Below are 13,001 nucleotides of genomic sequence, written 5' to 3'. Positions count from 1 at the left end.
GTCAACCAACACTGGTGAATAAAGAAATAGTAAATATGGCAGAATTAGAAGAAAAGAATTATAAAACCATTAATATTAATACAGTCAGTATGTTAGAAAATTAAACATAAACATGAGAAAGGGTATAGAAAATAAAAGAAGACAATAAAATATAAGTATAGAGATGAAATTCACAGTAACTAAAATGAACTGATCACTGAAGGAATCAATAGAAACTTAGATAATGTAGAAGAGAGAAATAGAGAGGAGAGAGACAGAGAGAGACAGAGAGAAGAGAAGAGAAGAGAAGAGAAGAGAAGAGAAGAGAAGAGAAGAGAAGAAGAGGAGAGGAGAGGAGAGGAGAGGAGAGGAGAGGAGAGGAGAGAAGAGAAGAGAAGAGAAGAGAAGAGAAGAGAAGAGAAGAGAGGGGAGGGGAGGGGAGAGGAGGGGAGAGGAGAGGAGAGAAAGAAGAGAAGAGAAGGAAGAAGAGAAAAAATTAAGAAGAAACATTGTGTATAAATGAAAGATTTTTTCCAAAGAAGACTACCCTTGCTTGTTTTTCATTTAGTAACTTATAACAAATAAGAATTTGTATATTATAAAAGGGAATGATGTTTGAAAAAAATGAAAGTTCAGGTTATCTTAAATTTCCAATTTTAATGAAAGCCAAGAGCTCACAGATAAAGATCAAGAAACACTAATCAGGATGAATAAAGAAAATCTCATCTGTGAAAAATTACTATTAAATTATTAAGAACTAGTCAAAAAGACAGAAGCATGCAAAATGTAATTTGTATAAAAATGGGTAAAAATGACCAGAAATACCAAATTTTAGTACAACAGTATCAGTGAAATTTTTTTTTCAAATTGTGGAATAAATAATTGCCTAGCTAAGATGTAATCAGTGATGATTTCTTAAGCAAATCAAGTCGTGAATAAAATTTCCATGCCATCGTTTATGTTTGGCCAGCAAATGGATACCAAGGAAAATACTAAAGGAAATTCCTCAGACATAATGGATTGAAATGATCTAGAACTGTAGATGACCAAAAATATAATGGCATCAAATTAGACATGAGAAAATATAAAAACACCTCATTTCACTTATAAAGAATCTTTAAAAAATTTGGCCATTTAAACTTATGTACATTGTAGGGTTATATCCTGATAAACCTACCATTGAAACATTCACAGCATAGTAATTCTAGGCCCTAAGGAGTATGAATTATTATCATGTATCTGACATGAGGCTCATTGCTATTGTCTACCCCAAGACACCAACTTATTACTTGCTGTATCAGAGAGAAAGAAAAAAAGGAACATTTATAGCATGCTTCTTAGTGAATTCATATGTTGATTGATCTTTGTCAACTTGATACAAACCTAGACAAAATTGGGAAATGACTCTACTAGGTTGAGTATAGATAATTTATAGGGTCTTTTCTTCATTAATGACTACACGTGTGGCTCTACCCAGGGATTCAGGGTGGTACCAGGGAAAAACAAATTAAGAGCACCGAGGTTACACAGACTTGAATGTTGAAACCTTGAGTTACAGACTAAGCAAACCATGAGAGCAAAGCCATAGCCAGGTTTCTCCATAGCCGCTGCTTTAGTTCCAAGCTCCTGCCTAGAGCTCCTGCCATGGTTTTACTCAGTGACAGAGTGTGGCCTGAGAGCTCTAAGGTGAAATAAATTTTTCCTCCCGACATTGTTTTGGTTATTGCCTTTTATCTTAGCAAGAAAAATCCTAAGCCATTCCACATTGGTCTTGTACTATTTTCGTGAAAAAAAAATAGAGAAGTAGAGTGCCATAAATTGGGACACATTTTTGATATTTGATGAATTAGGTTTAAACAAATTAAATAAGAGACAGATAGACAGGCAGAGACACAGAGACAGAGAGAGAAAACAAAAATGGGGAGAGATATGATGTGGGAAAAGAAATAAAACAATTTAAATATTATTCTACTTTAAGTAGATCAACTCATATAGTTTAACATATGTGTTAAATGTTTATTGAATTGACCTTAACAATGTGGTCTAAACAGTTGAGCACCAGCTGTCTCGCATCCTGAAGGTTAAGAACCTAGTAGCCGCTGCCCCCAACCTAAGTGTTTCTGTAGTCTCAGCCTTATGCAGAAGTGCTCGGGGGTCCCTGGGAATGCCTCTGGTCCAAGTCATTACCTCTAGCAATGAATTATCAATGAATTTGTCTTTGAAATCTATCCCCTCTGATAGTATTGTTGTGACTCCTTATTCCTTGAGAACATTTGAGAATAGTGTGGTCAGTTATCCTGTAATTTTTATAAAATATTTAAATCACAAACACTGCATATGTCTGAATTTTCCCTTTGTCTGTCTCTTTCTCTCTCTCTCTCTCTCTCTCTCTCTCTCTCTCCATCCTTGTCACTCTCTGCCCACTCTTTTTCTGATGCACATACAATACACACTGACATCCAAAAGTTTATTATACTTATAATTTTGTGATTATGGATCTATTTAAACATTTTAGTTTGCCACTTTAATGTCTTTTTTAAATATGGGACCTTTGAATTCAAGTCTATTGTGGTTTCCTCTAATTGTATTTCTAATAAAACCAATTCTTCATTTAAAGCTCCTGTGAAGTGTTTTCTAACGAATATATCAAAAGAAAGGAGGGCAGGCTCATTAATGTCTGTTTTTTTTTTCTAAATTGAAAATTATCAATTTTTTTCCTAATAAGGGAATTATATCTTTATGAGAATTTGGGAGACATTTTTCAGTTTCTGCCTAATTTTTTTTTTGTGCAGGAGAATACCGAGCCCTGGAGAGTTTGTGTGCTTTGCTCAATGTCACTGAGTGAGTTAGTAATTGGGATCCTTCTACATTTAAGTCACCTGACTGCCTAGAGTTTGTTTCATGTCGCCCTTTTGGATGGATGTTTGCAGACTGTTCACGATCATCTCTTCTGCAACACAAGAGTAACATATTGTCTCCTGAAGGAGCTTGTTACGAATCAATTCTGAGATACGCAGATTGAGTTAGGAAACATGCAAAGCAGATGGTGCAATATGAACATATTAGCAGTACTAAGATTATGCAGACTTGATCTATTTAAAGTAGCGATTGTGTGTTTTAAATCTCATCAGTGACTTTGAAAACAATAGGCTCAACTACAATGAAAGGCAGGAAGCGCATTTCAACCTGAAGTCTCTCTTTGTAAGGAGTGTTTTGGTTCAATATCTAATTTATTATTTCTCTTTTATGTGTGTGCTACAATATTATCTCTCTACAACTTTTACCTTGGTATTGTGCGTTTTTAAATGATGTTCATCATTTCTTTCTCCTCGAAGGCATTAATCTGTTTTCTAGGTCACATTTTATTCTCTCTGTTACTCCTTCATGTCCCTAAATATTTAAAATGTTATTTCCAGTCTGTCTCATATGGAACATGAATGAGATGAACTGGCTATGTGGAGAATTACTCTGTACTTCAGAATGTATAACTGCGGCCTTGGTGACAGAAGAGAGCACCATTGGTCAGCAGGAAGGGCAGGTCATGTTCAAAAAGTGTTGATGCAGGAAGGGTAGGTCATGTTCAAAAAACGTTGATGCTTTGTGAGAAGGATAGAGAATGCAGCAATTCATTCACAATTCCTGTTCTCTTTCTGCGGTGTGTGTGTGTGTGTGTGTGTGTGTGTGTGTGTGTGTGTGTGTGTGTGTGTGTGTGTGTGTGCATGTGTGCACTCCCACTGACACTTGCAAAGGTGTGCACGTAAAAGAAGCCCGAAGGCAACATTTAGCAGTCATTTTTTCTTTCCATCTTATTGGGACATGAGGCTTTACCCGCCAAGTCATCTTGCTAGCTCCCACTGCTCACTTAAAAGATATAATACCAAAACTCCTGGATCAGTGATATTTCAAAATCAGTCTTGAAGACGGCAATCTAGCACCGAGCTCTGAGAACATTCATTGGCAGATAGACTAATTAGGCATTGTTTGACAGAATCTAATGTCATGGGGCCTTAGTTACATTTCTGTCACATCTTGTGTTTAGGAAAATGGACTATGTGCTTGGAGATTACAAAAGGTAATGAAGCATCAGCTAGAAGAAAGCACTGAAGGAGACTGAGCAAACACATAAATTCTGCTGGGGTATTGTGTTTGACAGAGATAGTGGCGGTCCCACATGCCAGGATAGTCACAAGGTGTAGAACCAAAACATAACCCCTCTGAATACTGATGTCTGCAACAGCCCATTTTTCACTAAATTTACCTGTATCACCAATCAATTTGGAGTAGCAGTAATCTTAAATCTTATGTGTCTTTATATTATATGCAGATGCATGGAGACCTGGGCAAGGACAGAGAAGAGCTAACCACACTCTAGAACATCTTCCATATTCAGTCTGCCTTCCACTACTCTGTCAGCCTATCAGCCCTGGACTGGAAAGCTCACGTAAAAGTCAGCTTGTCCTGAAAGCTACTGTCAACCTGTCTACTTCTATTTCACTTTCGTTCTTCTGCCTCTGTTTCTTTTCTTTCTGTCCCTGTTCATCCTCAGAGTCTCGGGAATGTCACTTAGACTTTCCAATTTTGCTCAGAATGATCTACTGTTAGACCTGACTCAGCCACTTCTCCCCATCCTTTTCTCTTTCCTCAAGCCCTACCACATTCCCCTTTTAAAAATATTCTGTTCTGGCTACTTGTATCCTTGAAGTGGTCAAACGAGGCCACTTCCTAATCATTCCCTCAAGCTGTTCTGCAATTTATCAGATCACCACTACCAACTTACATTCTTAAACACACACACACACACACGTACGCACGCACGCACGCACACGCACACAAATAAGCCTTCCCCTCAGGATGGCTTGACCTAATTGCCATTTCCCATTGAAGTATTGGCCAGACCCTTACTTATTCTTTGTCCTGCTTCCCAGTTTGCTTTGAATCTCTGTGTCCTAGCCTGATTTGTGCTGAGCACATGATATGCTACTGTCATTTCATTTCACCAAGATTCTCACATTCACCGATGACCTTCCATTTCAAACTGAGGCTAGCTGGGATAGTGGGCCTCTCTGAGGCACAAAGTTCCTGTTTCATTAACGATGTTCTCCCTTACTTATGTGAATTAATTTACTCTTCCCAGCTGTGGGATTCACTTTTTATACATGACCTACTTTTTTCTTCTTTCTTTGGAAACTTAGAAAAAAATCTTTGTCTCTTTTGTTCTGACATTTCACAGCGATGTGCTTGGTAAGGGACATTGTACCACCCATTGTCTTAGACAATTTGAGAGTTCTTTCATTAAGAAAATTTATGTCTGCCAATACCATTTATTAAAGTATAGCTTTTTACAGAAACTTTATAATTCCTCTTCAAGTGGTTTGTTGATGTGCTCTTTATTCTGTAGGGAATCATGTTATTTTTAATGGATATAACATTTCTTTGTGTTACGGCAACTATACAATGTAATATAATACATTAATTTAGTATTCATTTCTAGATTTTTAAAGATCAGGTAATTACATTACACTGTGCCTCATAATGCCTTTCTTTGTTATAAGTTAAATTGTATTATGATTTAAAAGTTCCATTTTAGGAATGTTAAGACTGACAATACATAATTATATGAAATAGATGAGGGTCTCTGAAGATTGTGGAAAATCTCATTTCTGGCCTCTGAATTCACAGCCTTAGAGTGAAGCTGAAAACTGGGTAGAAACAATATCTCATACATTTTACGATATATCTACCAAAAATATACCTCTTCAAGACCAGGGGTGTCAGTACCTGGAGAGAAAAATGTAGTGAGTAAGCAACTCCATATTCTAGCAGCTTTTTTCAAATTGCAAGAAGAAAAAGACATGATCATAATCCATTCAGAGTAAGCCACGGGCCAAATAAATGTTAAACAAAATAAGCCTTTAAGAACAAATACAAATCTAAAAAGTTCTTAATTGCAGAGAAATAGGCACAGTCAAGGAACTGCAGTAAGTCAGAATTGAATTAATGAAATGACTTCTCTCTTGAACATTGCACCACATTATAATTAAATCAGGAGACACAGAAATGTACTTCTGATTCAGACAGTGCTAAAACCAGAGGGAGCACTACAGAACCTCCAGTAAAATACTCACCTTTATTGAAGAGCAAATAAAAAATAATTAAATAAAGATGTATTTTATGCCATTACGGTAGTTAACAGCCCATATAGCATGTATGCTGTTTTCCTAACACTCTTCGGTGTCTTTATTTTCACAAATTTCAATGTTCTCTTCACTATGGTAATTGTTCCTATAACAGAACACCAAATGTGACTATATTCAGATCTCCAGGGAAGTAATGGATCCACAAATTCTCATTATCACCCATACAGTTTAAAATAACATTTCAACAAGTAAAAAAGACAATTCCAGATCGCTGTGTTTAAAATAGAATGTCACTTAAATTAAAAAAGGGGGCGGAGGGTTGGTACAGAGATAAACAATAAAACTGGGAAGCAATACAAAAGAGAAGGCAGAGAATACTGACAAAGAGTGTAAAGACATTTGTGCTGTAAAATCTAGAGAAAAGAATGTGGAAAGGACGCCGCCTACAGTTGGATGACCAATGAGGTCATCGCTCCTCATCTTCCTACAGATTAAAATTTCGTGACACCATGAGCGGTGAATACAGGAGCATTCAAGAAGCACTTCTACAAAGTAGAACGTCTGTCCTAACTATGGGCAACGGAAATGGGGGCCATAAGGTAGGAGGAATCCTAGAGTTCATAGAGAATATATAAACATCAAAGTCGTATAACCTAAAGTACTCCATCTCGAATTCAGGACTTGTCATATCCTGTGGCTGGATAGACTAGAGAGCAAGATGCCTCTGGCCATTGGTGAAACAACACGTATGGTTCTCCAAGGACAAAGACACACTCTGACAACCAAGTGCACAGAAGGAGAAGTCAAAATAGATTAATATCTAAGACTTCCACACGAGATACTTGAAAATAAGTAAACTATTTTAAGCAACTTTGCACTTCTCGCACGCGGTTTAGTTTATTTGGAAAGGTGGTACACACCACAGAATCTGAGAAATTTCTCGGACATTCCTCAGAAAGTCGTCATCTCCCAAACTTTTTTTTTTTTTTTTGGTTCTTTTTTTTTTCCGGAGCTGGGGACCGAACCCAGGGCCTTGCGCTTCCTAGGCAAGCACTCTACCACTGAGCTAAATCCCCAACCCCATCTCCCAAACTTTTAAATTAGTACTGTCTGATACAGTCTATCCATATTGGCTAATTGTTATTAATATGTATTTTAAAAATTCCAATTTAAAATAGGCTGCTAAGTCAATGTCCTCCTTCAAATGAGGGATTTGAAGGTTAGAAAAATAATGTAACTAATGACATCCAGTAATTATTTGAACCAAAAATGATGTTTCATACAGGCATCGGGGCATATTTTAGTGAACTATTATGCTTCCTATTGACATAGGGACTTTTTGATTGTTGTGTTTGCTGCTTGCTTGATCTAAATAGTGTGGGATGTATATATGTGTGCATTAGGGGCATGTCTTCCTTGGATTTTGTTGCTGTTATTGTTAAAGGTTATTAGGCAAGATCCGGCCTCTCTAAACACTGCGTTCTACAAGCAGTCAACATGTACATCCTTAAAGTACAGCTTGGTTTTAAATGGCTAAGTCAACTGACTGCCAGCCTGACCTTCAGCTAAATAATGAGCTAAAATACAAAGAATCAAGAACAATAGAGTCAAATAACAGACCATATAGTTGAATGGCTTTGAAGCTAAACTGAACAAAGAATGCCAAGCTTTAAAATCATTTTTGATAGGAATCAAGCCAAGACTTTAATCTCTGAATCTTATAAAATAACTCTAGAGGGTAAGGAGATAATTGAAGCTTATCTAATAAGATACATCAATACTGATCAATTCTATGCTATTACAATAAAACATTTCTTAGAAATATCACACTCTTCAAGATGGTATAATTAAAAACATAAGATTGTTACAAATATAGGCACAGTAATAAAAATTTTTTTCCAATGGAACAAATGTCTGAAAGACAGAAGCTAATGACTATGATCAAAACAGTTTTCCATATATTTGAAGTTTATATTTTGAAACTCACTTGGAGTTTGCTTAGGAAGGCCTGTAACAAGGGGCTTGCAGTCTACTAGCTGTGGAGCACATAGGGAGATAAATCGTTCCAAGTATTTATATAAAAACAGTGGGCGGGGCTCATAGCAGGAAAATGAAGCCGATTAAAAACGTCTTTAAGAGTGTTTCTGGCTGGCCTGCTGGTTGTATGGGGTTTCTCTTATATTAAAAATTTCCTAAGTAAAGCAGTTCAGCTTCTCACAGTTTTAAGTATGTCTCACTTTTCACTCAGACAAAATCATTCACAAGAAAGATCAATTTGCATTCGTTGATCAAATTGTAATTTTAAATATTAACACATGTGAGCAATTTATTGTATAAGGTACCTTACCCTAGCCATTTGTAGAAATAATTGTGAGACTGGAAATAAGATGGTCAGAAAAACAAAGATAATTAGCACTAAAACTATTAGGGAATATTTTTAATGACTAAACTAAAACAGAAATACTAGCTCTTTCATAGAACATTACTTATTTTTTATTTATTTTATTGGACATTTCTTATGTACATTTCAAATATTATCACCTTCCATAAGCCTCCTATCCTATCCCACATCCCCCTTCTTCTATGCGTGTGTTACCTCAACCACCTACCACCCTTTCCTGCCTCCCCTCCCTGACATTCCCCTATAATGGGAGATCAAGCCTTGGGAGGACCAAGGACTTCTGCTCTCATTGATGCCCAACAAGGCCATCCTCTGCTACATATGCATCTGGAGCCATGGGTCTGTCCATGTGTACTCTTTGGATGGTGGTTTAAATACCAGGAGCTCTGGTTGGTTGCTATTGTTCTTATGGGTTGCAAACTCAGCTCCTTCATTCCTTTCTCTAATTCCTCAAACGGGGACCTCATTCTCAGTTCAATAGGTGGTGTATTTGTCATGCTCTGACACAGCCTCTCAGCAAACAGATATATCAGGCTCCTATCAGCATGCAATGTCAAACCGGCATCAGCAATATTGTCTGGGTTTGGTGGCTGTGTGTATATGGGCTGGATCCCCAGGTGGGGCAGGCTCTGAAGGGCCATTCCTTCAGTCCCTGCTCCAAACTTTGTCTCCACATGTCCTCCTATGAATATTTTTGTTCCCCCTTCAAAAAAGGACTGAAGCATCTGCTCTTTGACCATCCTTCTTCTTGAACTTCATGTGGTCTGTAAATTATATCTTGGGTAATCCAAGCTTTGGGGCTAATATCAACTTATCAGTGAGTACATACCATGTGTGTATTTTTATGATTGGGTTACCTCACTCAGGACAATCGTTTCTAGTTTCATCCATTTGCCTCTGAATTTAATTGTTTTTAATAGCTGAGTAGTACCCGGCTGTGTAAATGTGCCACATTTTCTGTATCCATTCCTCTGTGGAAGGGCATCTGGGTTCTTTCCAGCTTCCAGCTATTAAAAATATGGCTGCTATGAACATAGTGGAGCATGTGCCTTTGTTATATGTTGGGCCTCTATTGGGTATATGCCCAAGAGAAGTATAGCTGGGTCCTCAGGTAGTACTATGTCCAATTTTATGAGGAAACTCCAGTCTGATTTCAAGAGTGGTTGTACTAGCTTGCAATCCAACCAAAAAATGGAGGAGTGTTCCTCTTTTTCCACATCCTCACCAGCATCTGTTGTCACCTGAGTTTTGATCTTAACCATTCTGACTGCTGTGAGGTAGAATCTCAAGGTTGTTTTGATTTGCGTTTCCCTGATGACTAAGGATGTTGAACATTTCTTTAGGTGCTTTTTGGCCATTTGATAACCCTGAGAATGTTTTGTTTAGCTCTGTACCCCATTTTTAATAGGGTTATTTGGCTCTCTGGAGTCTAACTTCTTGAGTTCTTCGTATATTTTGGATATTAGTCCTCTGTTGGATGCAGGATTAGTAATAATCTTTTCCCGATCTATTGCTTACCACTTTGTCCTAATGACAGTGTTCTTTGTCTTAGAGAAGCTTTGCAATTTTCTGAAGTCCCGTTTGTACATTGTTGATCTTAGAGCATAAGCCATTGGTGTTCTGTTCAGGAAATTTTCCCCAGTACCCATGTGTTCAAGGCTCTTCCCCACTTTTTCTTCTATTAGTTTGAGTGTATCTGGTTTTATGTGGAGGTCCTTGATCCACTCAGACTTGAGATTTGTACAGAGCAATAAGAATTTATGGATTTACATTCTTTTATATGCTGACCGCCAGTTGAACCAGCACCTTTTGTTGAAAATGCTGTCTTTTTTCCACTGGATGGATTTAGCTCCTTTGTCAAAGATCAAGTGACCATAGGTGTGTGGGTTCATTTCTGGGTCTTCAATTCTTTTCCAGTGATCTACTTGCCTCTCTCTGTACCAATAACATACAGTTGTTATCTACTGCTCTGTAATACAGCTTGAGGTCAGGGATGGTGACTTCCTTCAGAAGTTCTTCTATTGTTGAGAATACTTTTCACTATCCTGAGTTTTTTGTTATTCCAAATGAATTTGCAAATTGCTCTTTCTAACTCTATGAAGTTAGAATTTTGATGGGGATTGCATTGAATCTATAGATTGCTTTTGGCAAGATGGTCATTTTTACAATATTAATCCTGCCAATCCATGAGCATGGGAGGTCTTTCTATCTTCTGAGATTTTCTTCAATTTCTTTCTTCAGAGATTTAAAGTTCCTGTCATACAGGACTATTACTTGCTTGCTTTTTATCCTTGAAGTAGAGGAAGGCTACTGATTTTTTTCAATTAAATTTATATCCAGACAATTTGCCAAACTTTTTTTATCAGGTTTTGGACTTTCTGGTGGAATTTTTGGGGTCACTTAAGTATACTATCATATCATCTATAAATAATGGTATTTTGACTTCTTCATTTCCAATTTGTATCTTCCTTTCCCTTTGATCTCCTTTTGTTGTTGATTACTCTGGTTAGGAATTCGAGAACTATATTGAATAGGTAGAGAGAGAATGGGCAGCCTCGTCTACTTGTCTAGTCCCTGATTTTAGTGGTATTGCTTCAAGTTTCTCTCCATTTAGTTTGATGTTGCCTACTGGTTTGCTGTATATGGCTTTTACTATGTTTAGGTATGGGCCTTGAATTCCTATTCTTTCCAGGACTTTTTATCATGAAGGGGTGGTGAATTTCGTCAAATGCTTTCTCAGCATCTAATGAAATAATCGTGTATTTTTTTTTCCTTTGAGTTTGTTTATATAGTGGATCACATTGATGGATTTCCATATAATGAATCAGCTCTGCATCCCTGGGATGTAGTCTATTTGATCATTTTAATGTGTTCTTGGAATTGGTTTGCAAGAATTTTATTGAGTATTTTTGTATTGATATTCATAGGTAAAACTGGTGTGAAGTTCTCTTTCTTTGTTGGGGATTTGTGTGGTTTAAGTATAAGCATAATTGTGGCTTCATAGAAGGAATTGGGTAGTGTTCCTTCTGTTTCTATTTTGTGGAATAGTTTGGACATTATTGGTATTGGGTTTTCTATGAAGGTCTGATAGAATTCTCCACTAAACCCATCTGGTCCTGGGCTTTTTTTTGGGAGACCTTTAATAACTGCTAGTATTTCTTTTGAAGATATAGAACTGGAGAGATGGTTTATCTGCTCCTGTTTTAATTTTGGCACTTAATATCTGTCTTGAAAATTGTCCATTTTCTTCACATTTTCAGTTTTGTTTTGTATAGGCTGTTGTGGTATGATCAGATGATTTTTTTTAATTTCCTCAGTTTGTTTTGTTATGTCTCCATTTTCATTTCTGATTTTGTTAATTTGGATACTCTCTATATGCCTTCTGATTAGTCCTGCTAAGGGTTCATCTATGCTGTTGATTTTCTCAAAGAACTAGCTCCTGGTTTTGTTGTTTCTTTGTATAGTCTTTTTTTTGTGTATTTGGTTGGTTTCAGCCCTGAATTTGGTTATTTTCTGCCGGGTACTTCTCTCACGTAGATTTGTTTCATTATTTCTAGAGCTTTTAGGTATGCTGCTAAGCTTCTGGTGTATGATCTCTCCAGTTTCTTCTGGAGGTATTCGGAGCTATACGTTTTCCTCTTAGCACGACTTTCATTGTGTCCCACAAGCTTAGTTATGTTGTGCCTTCATTTTCATTGAATTCTAAAAATTCTTTATTTCTTTCTTTATTCCTTCTTGACAAGTTATCTTTGAGTAGAGTGTTATTCAGCTTCCATGTGTATGTGGACTTTCTGTTGTTTTTGTTGTTACTGAAGACCAGCCTTAGTCCATGTTGATCGGATTGGATGCATCAGATTATTTCAATCTTCTCATATGGTTGAGTACTGTTTTCTGACTGATTATATGATCAATTTTGGAGAAGGTACCATGAGGTGCTGAGAAGAAGGTATATTCTTTTGTTTTAGGATGAAATTTTCTATAGATGTCTATTAAATCCATTCTGGTCATTACCTTAGTTAGTTTTTTTGTGTCTCTATGTAGTTTCTGTTTCCATGATCTGTCCATTAATGAGAGTGGCATGTTGAAGTCTCCTATTATTATTGTGGGAACTGCAATGTATGCTTTGAACTTTTAGTAAGGTTTCTTTTATGAATGTTGGTGCCCTTGGATTTGGAGCATATATAATCATGATTGAGAATTCATCGTGGTGAATTTTTCCTTTGATGAATATGAAGTGTCCTTTCTTATCGTTTTTGATGACTTTTGGTTGAAAGTCGATTTTATTCCATATTAGAATGGCTACTCCAGCTTGTTTCTTGGTACCATTTCCTTGGAAAACTGTTTTCCAGTCTGAGGTAGTGTCTGTCTTTGTCACTGAGGTATGTTTTCTGTATGCAGCAAAATGCTGGGTCCCCTTTACATATTCAGTCTGTTAGCCTATGTCTTTTTATTGAAGGATTGAGTCCACTGATGTTAACAGATAT

Source organism: Rattus rattus, chromosome 7 (genome assembly GCF_011064425.1).
Source record: "Rattus rattus isolate New Zealand chromosome 7, Rrattus_CSIRO_v1, whole genome shotgun sequence".
NCBI classification, from domain to species: domain Eukaryota; kingdom Metazoa; phylum Chordata; class Mammalia; order Rodentia; family Muridae; genus Rattus; species Rattus rattus.
Note: the sequence above shows the minus strand (reverse complement) of the source record.